The following is a 12,407-nucleotide window of genomic DNA, read 5'->3' as shown; positions in this document are numbered from 1 at the left end:
AATTAGCAGTATTGAGCATCTTTTCATGGACCTGTTGGCCATGTGCACTTCCCTTTTGAAGAAATGTCTGTTCACTTTTTCTGCTCATTATTTTCAGTGAGGAAGTTCTATTTTTTAAATTTTTTTAGCTTTATAGAACAATAGTTGTTTATAATATTATATAAGTTACAGGTGTACAATAGAGAGATTCACAATTTTTAAAGGCTATAATCCATTTATAGTCATTAAAAATTATTGGCTATATTCTCTTGAAAAATATTTCCTTGTAGCTTACTTTATTTTTTTGTTATTTCATTTAAATATAGCTGTGTATACATGTTAATAAATTGGGTTGCCTTTGATGCTGAGTTGTATGACCTGTTTATATATGCTGGCTGTTAATTGTTTATGGGTCATATCATTTACAAATAATTTCTCTCATTTCATTTATTTTGTTGATGATTTCCTTTGCTGTGCAAAGGAGAAGAAGAAAGATGAATGGAATCCAAATTGGAAAGGAAGAAGTTAAACTTTCACTGTTTGCAGATGACATGATGTTATACATAGAAAATCCTAAAGACACCACCAGAAGACGATAGAGCTGATCGGTGAATTTGGTAAAGTTGCAGGATACAAAATGCAAAAATGCAGGATACAAAAATCTGTTGCATTTCTATACACTAACAAAAAGCTATCAGAAGAAGAAATTTAGGAAACAATCCCAATTACAACTTCATCAAAACAGTAGAAACCTAGGAATAAGCCTACCAAAGGAGGTGAAAGACTTGTACTCAGAAAACTAAGACACTGATGAAAGAAACTGAAGACCATAGATGGAATGGTATACTGTGTTCATGGACTGGAAGAACTAATATTTTTAAATTACCACATTACCCAAGGCAATCTATGGATCCAGTGAAATCTCTCACAAAATTCCAAGGGCACATTTATAGAACTAGAACAAAAAAATTTTAAATGTGTATGGAAACATAAAAGATCCTGAAGAGCCAAAACAATCTTGAAAAAGAAGAACAGAACTGTAGGTACCATGCCCTCTGACTTCAGACTATACTGGTATATGGTGGTGCATACGTACGTGCTAAGTCGCTTCAGTCATATCTGACTCTTTGCGACCCTATGGACTGTAGCCTGCCATGGGATTCTCCAGGCAAGAACACTGGAGCAGGTTGCCATGTCCTCCTCCAGGGAACCTTCCTGACCCAGGGATTGAACCTGCATCTCTTTCATCTTCTGCATTGGCAGGCAGATTCTTTACCACTTAAGCCACTTGGCAAGCCAGTATATGGTCAGGCCACCTCAAATGACTGTTCTCTTGCTCTCTGTCCATCCCTTGCTTGATCAGTGTTTGCTTCACCTGCATCTTACTTATCTGAGTGACCTTCCTACCTACTTATCCCACCCCAGCTAGTGACTGTTTTAACTCTTAGATCAGAACATTACCATTGATAGCTCATCAAAAGGGTAGTGAGGGGCATGCCCCTCTGCCAGGTAACCAGTGAAGTAACCTGACTCAATTCTCCCTGTAACTGGTAAACTTCTCTTCCTTCCAGGAGCAAAGTCTGCCCACATGTCCTGTCCACCATCTGCCCTACACACACATGGCATAGTGTCCCTCCAGGACCATGCTTCAGACATGTAAGAGCTCTCTAGCAAATAAACTATTGATGTGTCTGTGACTGACTCTGGGCTCTTTCTTTGGTTTTGAATCTGGGCAATCATAAGCCTTGTAGCCCTGCAGGATGCATCCCAACAACTTCAAAGCTACAGTAATCAAACTGGTATGGTATTGGCATAAAAACAGACTCACAGATCAGTGGAACAGAATAGAAATCCTAGGAATAAACCCACACACTGACAGTCAATTAATCTACAATAAAGGGGGCAAGAATATACAAAGTAGAAAGTTTCTTCAGCAAGTGGTGCTCAGAAAACTGGACAGCTACTTGTAAAATAATGATATTTCACTAATATCATGTATAAAAATAAGCTCAGAGTGGATTAAAGGCCTATATGTAAGATCAGATACTGTAAACTTCCTAGAGGAAATCAGAACATACTTTGACATACTTTGACATAACTTATAACAATAATTTCTTGGACCTGTCTCTTCAAATATAGGAAATAAAAGCAAATATAAACAAATGGGACCTAATTGAACATTTTCATTTTTAATTGTGGTAAAAAATACATTACATGACATTTATCATTTTAACCATTTTCAAATATACAGTTGATGAGTGCTAAGTTTATGTACATTATTGAGCAACAGAGCTCCAGAACCATTTCATCTTACAAAACTGAAACTCTACACCCATCAAAAAATTTCCCCTCTCCTTAGTCCCTGACTTTCTTTGTCTTTCTCTCTTTTTCTGAATGTAGGTAACCATCTGCAAGCCAGGAAGGGTTCCTACCATAAACAAAATCCACTGGTACATTGATCTTGAATTTCTCAACTTCCAGATTTGTGAGAAATAGATTTTTGTTATTTAAGGCCACCTAGTCCATGATATTTTGCTACGGCAGCCTGAGCAGACCAATACATATGTTAATTCTACTTTGATTTCTTGGTGAGTCACCATATTGCTTTCCGTAGCAGCTGTACCATTTTACATTCCCCTCTATAAGGTACAATGTTCTTATTTCTCTACATCCTTGCTCACACTTGTTACTTTCTGTTTTATTGGTAATAATCTTTCTAGAAAGTGTGAAGTTGTTAGGGGATACATTGATTGAAACCATCTACCTGGCCAGGCACCACAGTATTCATTTGCATGAGTTATTTTATGACAGGAAGACATGGAACCAATAAGCCACCACTAACAAAAAGAGTGTGGGAAAGGTCAATAGGAGACACCATGTGTCTTACTACCTCCCAAAATCCTTCTTGCTGGTATCCATACTGGCTGAGCAATATGTGTATCCCCAGAAAGGATTCTGAGTCAGAATGATTGGCCAAAGATAGCCTGGAAACTAATCCCATTACTATAAAACCCGAGACTGTGAGCCAGGTGGCAGAGCAGTCCTCTTGGTTTCCCTTACCCTCCTGCTCTCCACCCAGGCACTCCTTTCCAATAAAGTCTCTTGCTTTGTCAGGATGTGTGGCTCCTCAGAGAATTAATTTCTGAGTGTTAGACAAGAACCCTCTTTCAGGCCCTGGAAGGGGTTCCCCTTCCTGTGACAAGGTGATATCTCATTGTTTTGCTATGAATTTCTCTAGTGATTAATGATATTGAGCATCTTTTCATATGCTTGTTGGTCATCTATATATCATTTCTGAAAAAACTTTCAAGTCTTTTTCCCATTTTAAAATCTGATTGTTGTTGAGTTGTAGGAGTTCTCTGTATTTTCTGGATTAATCCACTATTAGAAATTTGATTTGTAAGTATCTCTCAGTCTGTAGGTTTCCTTTTCATTCTGTTGATAGTGTCCTTTTATGCCCAATAGTTTTTAAGTTTGGAGTGTATTTGTGTGTGAGTGTCTGTATCTTTATGCTAAACTATTATCTTGTCTCAATGATAGCATTCATATTTTGGAAATACACATAACAATTGAAACTTCCCATAATAAATGAATTTTCTGATGTCATGGTTTTTCCTACTCCATATTAATATGAAACTATCCTTCTGATTAACTTGTCCTGTATTTCAAAGTATTATTTGGTTGTGGCTTGCTTTACTTAATGTTGATGGTTAATGATCTCACATATTTTAGTTTTTGAAAGTTTAATATATTGCATATATTAGGGAAAAGTAACATACTTGTAAACTGAGCATCTGAGTCTTCTTTTCTAAAGTTATTTTGAAAAAGTATAGTTATTATAAAATATTCTTTATATAAACAGAAAATCTTATATGTATTTAACTATAATGAAAACGTTAACCAATCCAACTTTAGGAAAAAAGGAGTGATTCATTTGTTAAAGGAAAACAATTAAAATACATGTGCATTGAATTATAGGTCTAATTATACTTTCAGTAGGGTATACTTTTGCATTGTTATTTGTGCTCCATTCATATATGATGTTCATATCTTGACACAAAGCAGAATTAAGATATTCTTTACAATACAACATTGTTTTCTTTCTGAAGTAATTATTTTAATCTCAGATTTTATATTTTGTTTCCAAAATAAAAGATAATATAAATAAGTAAATGATAAAGTAAGACTTTAGGACCCTATATAATTATGCATCTTTTATAATAAAGTTCAGTTGTGTCAAAAATATGTATACAATTCCAAGAGAGGAAAGAAGATGAAGACTATATTTATAAAGCATATCAATCCACATTAAACATGGGATAATTTATTTAGCTTACTATTTTCTAATTAAGAGATTCAGATAAATTTTGATTGAAGTAAATGGACAAGAGTTTGAGCAAACTTCAGGAGACAGTGAAGGACAGAGAAGCTTGGTGTGCTGCAGTCCATGGGTTTGCAAGGAGTGGAACACAGCTTAGCAACTGAACAATATCTATGAGTTTATATGTTTAAAACAATAAAATTTGGATTCTATTTTGCATGCGAATAGCTTTGTACCCCCAATTTCATAAAATGCAGAGAGAGTGACAGTGGCAGGAGCCAAGGAGGCAGGTGGAGGAAGATGGTGGAACTTGATAAGAAGTACTGTGTGTACTGCCTGGTGGAGGTGAGCCCACTGCACTTCTGCATCAACTACAAGGGCATTGAGCTGTGTGCTCTGAGTGCTTCTCAGCTGGTACAGAGATCAGCCACACTGCCGCTATCATGGCTACTGTTACAAGGAAAAGCCAATTCTGATTCTATGTTGGAAGTGTTTCTTTGACACGTCTTTTTGTTGCTTTGGTTATTATAATCATACATAATGGCCTGCCTCAGAGAATTAAGCATCTCTGCCTGCTAAAGTGCCTTTGTTCATGATCCTGCCCACCTGTGGATGGCAAGAAGGAAGAAATTAACACATCTACTGCTTGAGACTTGCCATTCTAGGAGAAATTTGCAAGATTAATGGCTTTTGTACTTTGTTTCCCCTTCTCCTCCCATCTCTGATCCATAAAAGAACCTAGTATCCAGAAGAAGATAGTTATTTTGGGACATTAGTCTGCCATCTTCTTGGCCAGCCAAATCACCAAATAACACCTTGCCTCGACACCTCATCTCCAATTCATTGGCCTGTCATGCAGCCTGCAGAACAAGCTTGGACGTGATCAGCTGGTGGCCACAAGGACAGCTGCTGCTGGATGCCACTGAACAGTTTAGCTTTGGAAACTGGGAGGATATGGCTGCTCAGATTGAAGCTTTCCAGATTCCCCAGGAAGTATTGGCTGAGCAGCAACAGCTGGACTACCTGCCCCTGTGGGACAACTACAAGATAGAGAAGTATGACCAGGACACTGAGATGTTTATCAGCTGGCTCTCAACTAAGACTACCATCATGTGGAGATAGAGTTGAAGCTCACACTTACGGACATATGCCTGCAGACGTTCAAGGAGTGGCAGCAGTGCAAGAAAATCACAGGTGACTACAACTTGGTGCCTGCCTTCCTAGGCAAGGACAAGGAGAAGGAGGCTAAGCACAAGGTCACCAGGGAGGAGAAGTTGTGATTGAAGCTGCAGCCACTCACACAGTTCATTTCCTGTGAGGAGTTTGACAACCTGTTCCATAACATGCACAAAAAGAAGATGCTGTGCACCAAGATTTGGCAGCTGCAGTGGAACCAGCACAAAGGCATCACCAAGGTTGAGGAGTTGGCTAAACATGAGGTGGCCCAACACGAGTGCAAGAGAGGAAAAAAGACTGAGGCAGGCACCAAGTGAGGTAAGGAGGATGGCTAGGATGGCAAGATCACTGCCATCCAGAACCTGCCCAGCTTCAAGCTCCTACTGCATGATGAGAAGGTGCTCTCCAGCTCACTGAACTTGATCCCCATGTGCTACATGACCCTGAAGACCATCATCTTCAAGAACCACCTCCATAAGTGGCAGACATCCCCTCTAAGAGCCAGGTTCTGGGCTATCTGGACAAAGTCCTCAAGGAAAGGATTTTAAACTTCTTCATGGAAAGTATATCCAGGGATCCTTCCTAAAGCTCTAGCTGTGAAAGCTGGAATGATGCTGTAAATTTTGTGAGCCAAAATGCCAAGGGGTGTAGGAAGAGGGGTGGAGAGGAAACAGTTTTTTCCTCCATTATTGCTCATTTTTAACAAATTGAGTTTATTAATTTTTTCCCTTAGGATTTAAATTCTTTATATGGTTCTCTGAAGAATCAACAGTAACAATCTTATGTCAATCAAGGAGGAGACAAATACATGTATATTTTAACTTAGTCTTAAACGTAGTACTTTAAAATGACAATTGCCTTTAAGTGTTCAATTTGGAGAATATTATGATGAAATTTGGAAATTCATGTTTATTTGTGACTTTGTTTCCATTGGTTCATGACTGTTGTGCTGTGGGTGGAGGCAAATGTTTCCCTGCGGTGCTACCAGCCTCACTCTGTGACCTGAACTCTGCCAGCTGCCCACAGCCACCCACAATGCCTAGCACAGCCTGGCATGTGGCACTTTAGGTGGGGACTGGGCAGGGTAGGTGAAAGAAAGGCCAGGGAAGGACAGGGTAGGCATCCACAGGGACTTGCAAGGAGCAATCTGGTGTTGCGCAATTTGGCTAAACTGAGATTCCCGGTAACCACTGGAAGTGACAGAGTTTGAGCTTGTAACTCCCAAACCGACTGCTGGGGAGCTCACCGTGGAAGGAGCAGCAGCCCTCAGCAGGCTCCTCTGGGTCTCTGGGGATGCAGGGACCAACATAGACTGCCAGAACATTAAGCTTCTTCTACTAGGGGTGCTTTTGCTGCTCTTAGAGCTTGTGTGCATTGTATCTGGAAGAACTCATTTTAGGAAACTCATGGCTGAGAGTTTTGAGTCCTGGAACTAGATCCCTCCAGGGTTTTCACCCCAGTAGCAAGTACCTCTTTCACTGAGACTGGCTATGTGTCTTACTTGGGTGGCATCAGGCACTTGACTAGGCCTCTAAGCCTGGGCACTGCTTCACTGGGTCACTGTCTTGAATCAGACTCAGGGGTGGCTCTGCCCAACTCTGTTTAAAGATGGTTTCAGGGGTGCTTTTTTGTGGACATGCACTGTATCTTCCTACTGGAACTTGAATCTTTGTTTTCCAGCTGCTTGGGGCTCTTGTGTCTAAGACCCTGCAGTAGAGACAGTAGAATGGCCAGACTCCAGCATTCTCTCCTCCCTTGTAGCTACCAAGACTGTTTACCTCCCAGAATGTTTGAAGTTACATTACAATGAAGTTATTTGGAAGAAAGGAAAAAACAACAACAACAACAAAACCTCATCATTACCAAGGATGACTTAATTAAGGTGCCTTTTTCTTTCTATTTACATTCTTCTGTCCCCTAAGGTAAATTTGCAGCATTAAATAAACACTTCAAGTGTATTGTATATGGCTTTAGTTGTAAACCTCATCACATGCTGGCAGAGCAGTGCTCCATATGACCTGAGAAAAAACCCAGAATTTCTCTCTGACCATGAGGTAGCAGGCAGTGGTGTCCCTCCTGAATACCCCCTTCATGCTGTCTCCTGCAGAATTACCATGGCTGACAGTGTGTGGACACTGTGCTGAGCAGAGATAGAGACAGTGCTATGTTTTTACAGATGTTCTGGCCAGTGTTTCTCACTTGGGGTCCTAAACCAGCAGTACCAGCACCTCCTGGGAACCTGCTAGAACTTCAGGGACTCAGGCGCTGTTCAGTTCTCTAGGGGTAGGGCCATGGAGTTGTGTTTCTATGAGCCTTCCAGGTAACTAGTCTAAAATTTGAGAACTGCTAGCTTTAGCTACTCTGGTATCATCGATTTTCTACATTGGATTCCTAATTTGGTGAGATTTTACATTTAGTCTTATTTTTTAATGAAATGATTCCCAGGCTTTCATTAAGCTTGAGAAGCAAAAACTTCTTCTAAATGTTCATGGTCCTGGCTAAAATTTTTGTGTTTAAGCAGGTTTTCAGTATGTGTATCTTTTTGACAGTATGAATATATTTAGGCTTGACTGTTTTTAAACACCACAATGAATGCATAATTTATGTTAAACTATGAACACTTAGTTACAAAGGAAATGTGATTTTATAATTGGTTGCTTCTTGTCCCATCAACCCGAGCTATTACTGTTACACTAGTTCTTCCCCTGCTGTTAGCTTGGAGCCTTTAAATTTCTGTATTTAATTCTCATGATAAATTAGTCACCAAAATCTTGTGGGATTAGGTCTTTTCAAAACTGAAACTCCCTGGGTCACAGAAAATAATCAATCTATTCAGAATACTGGTCTGGATGGCCAGCATTCTGAGAATGTATTCAAACCAAAACTCTGCCTACTACTGATATTTCTCTTTTACACATTAAATAGGTTGAGAACCAAAAAAAAAAAAAAAAGAGAGAGAGAGAGCCTTGCTTAAATGTTAATCTATATGTTTAGTTTCCTAATTAATGTCCATTTTCTTAGGGACATCCTTGCACTCTGCAGAATGTAATCCCACACTTTGGGCAAAAAGTTAAACAGGAAGATTTGTGAGAAACCAGTTTGTTGTAAATGATACTTTTAAACATTTTCCATTGGAAGTTGCATGCTATTTCTCTTTATTTTCTGTCTAGAGATCTAACCATTTTCTATTTGGACAGCAATGATGGCTTTACTATGTCCACAAAAGCTCAGAATATCCTTAGACTAAAATGTCCATGCAAACTGATTCTATGTCCAGGCAAACTGACATCTGGGTACAATTTCTAGAGCTAAACATAATCACAAGGCATCATTATTGCAAATCATATTGACAGCAATAACCATCTTAGACAGTGATGATTAAAAGGATATTGAATAAAACACCAGATGCCAAGACTGTTTTCTATAAGCATAATATACAAATAAACATCACAAGAAAGTTACATCCTGACACACCTAGTAGGCTTGGGATATCTTGTAGGAATGCACTCTTTCGAATTAAAGGGAGAATAATTTCTTATTTACCAAGAAATGTCATATGACAAACTCTACTATATCCTCTTTATAACTATTGTATAAAATTATGTTTAAATCAACTTTAAAATTCTTGCTCTGCATGTACAGGTATGCTCCTAATTTTTAGTGTTATAATACCCCAACATTAAGATTCCTTCCAGCTATTTTTGCATATAGAATATCTGGACTGTGTGAACGCTTAAAATTACTATTGCAGATTTGCTTCTGCTGTTTATGACTGATAAAATCACTTCCAGGACCCCTTGGAAAATTAGACTGTCAGGATTTTCTCAGTCTGCTTGAGAAGCAATCATATCATTGAGTTTACTTAAAAATTCCAATGGGATTGGAGGTAAGTTAACAAGGTTGTTAGAGGTTAAAAAAAAAAAGGAAATAAATGGATGGAACTATATTAATCTATATATCTTATGAAACAAAATTTCAAGTGCACAATATATGGTAAATTTGGTCAATAATACTAGAATAAGTTTTAAAATGAATAATAATAATAATAAATAATAAATAAAAAATAATAAATAAAATTATTTCCTTTCCCTATTCCTTTTGCTTAAAAATATTGTCCTTCACAATTTAGTAACAGCAATTGATTAGAAATCATACACAATATATTTATTCACAGGTAAATTCTGGAAATATATTTCTTGGTAGCTTACAATTTGTATTTCCCATAAATCTCATCTCTTACAGTATTTTTTAAAAGTGCCTTGACAAGCCAAATATGTTCTTGAATATTTGAGCAGCTTGTGTTAAAAACGTAGGTTTTTTTTTTTTTCCCCTGCCACATTAGGTGACTGTCATAGCAAACAGCTGCAAATAGCATCTGCTTCCATGGCTGATGCCAGGGTGGCATTGGATCCTTGAAATGTCCAAAGGGTCTGTCTGGACAGTGATGAGCTTTCTGTGGGCCTGTTTATTGCTGTTTAGGCTGGAGTAATAGAAATACTGTTAAACAATCTAATGTTTTTTGATTATCAATTTTTTTCTGCAATGCTCAACTATAAAAATGATGTTAATGACATAGTTTTTTAAATTATATGTAAGCATTCCTCATGTACCTTTACACTATTTATAGTGAATCACCAAATTGCAGGAGGAATAGGTAAAAATATGTATAAATTTAAGGATAGATTCCCTGTGTCTTTAGTTGTACTCATTTTCAATACTGTAACTAACATTTATTTACTATTTCTTATTTGTTTTACCCTAAACACTTTACATATATCACTGCATTATTTTCTAACACCAAATAAGCACAACTTGAAAGATTATTACTACTTTGCAAATAAGGAATTGAAGGTTTTAAAGGTATAATACTGTGGACAAATGCTAAGAGCTAGAGCCAGAATGTGACTGTAGTCCAGGTCTGGAAGCAGGATGTGACTGAATGGGAAAATGTGTAGTTCTCCACTGAAAATCGATGCTTCATCCCCTGCTCTCATTCCTGATTTTAGAAAAGGTTTACATTTACAAAGATTCAGATGCAATTTTCAACTGTTCTAAAAATAGCAGGCCACATCTGACTTTAATAGTTTTCTTAAATGAAATTTTAGATGTTTTTTTCTTCAGATCAATTTATGAGAAAAGGTTATTTTGATGTATTTTGTGTTCAACTTCCTCTTTAGTGATTTATTTTTGTCTTTCTTCCCATCTGTCTCCTAATAAAATGTGAAATTAAAAAAAAAAAAGTAGATTGTGGAAGGTAGAATGATTGGCCTCCAAAGATATCTATATCCTAACCCCTGGAATCTATGAACAGGTAAAGATTCATGGCAAAGGAAGTAGAATTAAGGTTGCTTAAAAAGCTGACCTTAAAATAAAAAGATTATCCTAGATCATCAGGATGGTTGTGAAAAATGGGACAGAAGCAGATGAGAGTTTAGAGTGATGTCATCTGAGAAAAACTTACCCTACATTTGCTGACTTTGACGATGGAGGATGAGAGCATGGACAAAGAAATGGTATGGCCTCTAAAAGCTGGAAAAGGCAAAGAAACAGATTCTCCACAAGAACCTCTAGAAATGAACACCAAACTTAATTCAGTCCAATAAGATCTATGTCAGACTGATTTATGAAATATAGGATTATATTCTGCAGTTAAGACACTAAATCATTGCTAATTGTTCTCAACAGCAATACAAAAACAATATGTTAATATTGTTTCAAGTCATTCTGAAGCAAAATCCTCACTATAACACCTGCATTGTTTGGGGGATGAGAAGAGGGTTATTTACAGTGAACAAATAACTCTTTGGAACTAAATAATCCAGTGGAGTTTTTGACACTGATTCTATTTCTTCTACACTAATGAATACACATACCTCTTGCAGAAGATACAGGTCAGAAATACATGTATATATGCCCTTTGTGATCAATATGCCAAAAAAAAAATCACTTTATAAAAAATCAAATAGGTTATTCAATTACTTATTATTTAGTCAATTATCAGATTATCTTGTTCTAAAAATTACATAATTATGCATGCAACTTAGGACACAAAAATATCTTTCAAAATAAGGGAGAGGACAAGGGAGGATAAGAATTCAAAATTCAGGAGTATGAGGTGAAGTTAGTATTTAGGCATAAATCATTAAAAAGAAAACTCATCACAGATTTAAAAAGAGGCTACTCCTTATGTTTCTTACTAAAATACACCTAACATATGAGGACACTCAAATGTTGAAAACAAATTGAATTATACTTCTGGTCAGGAGGTAGAAAGTCTCAAAAGACCAGGGAAAAATCCAAATAGACTGCAAATTCATAGTATTAGAGACCCTCCAGAAATCTGATGATGGAATAAATCTGGAAAAACTATATTTCAAAAATAGATGAGCACTTAAATAATTTCTATGCTTGGTGATATGAGATGAGGAAAGGCAAATACACCATACAGAAGGATGAGAAGAAATGCCTTAAGTTTCAGCAGATCTTTAATGTGACAAATGAGTGAACCTGTTGGTTTCAAAACCAGTGGCGCCTCACAGATATGATTTGAATCCACTTGCTAATTCCTTCTCATGTGCCATTTACTAAGGGCACAAAAGCCGGGTAAAGGGAAAAAAGACCTGAGAAAATGTACCCACAGGATATTGGATTATCTTAGTCCTTTAGTGTTGCTATAATAAAATGCCTTAAATGACAGAAAGTTATTTCTCAGAGTTCTGGAGGTTGGAAGTCCAAGATCAAGGTGCCAGCATGTTTAAAAGAGGGCCTTACTCCAAGTTGTAGAGTTTTCATTGTATCTTCACATGGCAAAGGGCAAAGGGTGCCAGGGTCCAGCCCCCGCAGGATCCAGGGGAACCCGAAGGAGAAATGGCATTGGCGAGGAAAATGATTTAGAGAGAGAGATAAAGAAAGATTGTAGCAGATAAGAAAA

At 37.4% G+C, this 12,407-nt stretch overlaps 1 pseudogene; it reads left to right on the top strand.

Annotated features, from left to right (window-relative positions):
* Positions 1-4,600: 4,600 nt before the first annotated feature.
* On the top strand, positions 4,601-6,062 carry LOC138427912 (transcriptional adapter 2-beta pseudogene; annotated as a pseudogene).
* The last annotated feature ends 6,345 nt before the right edge of the window (positions 6,063-12,407 follow it).

Source organism: Ovis canadensis, chromosome 22 (assembly GCF_042477335.2).
Source record: "Ovis canadensis isolate MfBH-ARS-UI-01 breed Bighorn chromosome 22, ARS-UI_OviCan_v2, whole genome shotgun sequence".
In the NCBI taxonomy this organism is placed as follows: domain Eukaryota; kingdom Metazoa; phylum Chordata; class Mammalia; order Artiodactyla; family Bovidae; genus Ovis; species Ovis canadensis.
This window is presented reverse-complemented; position numbering and strand designations above follow the sequence as displayed.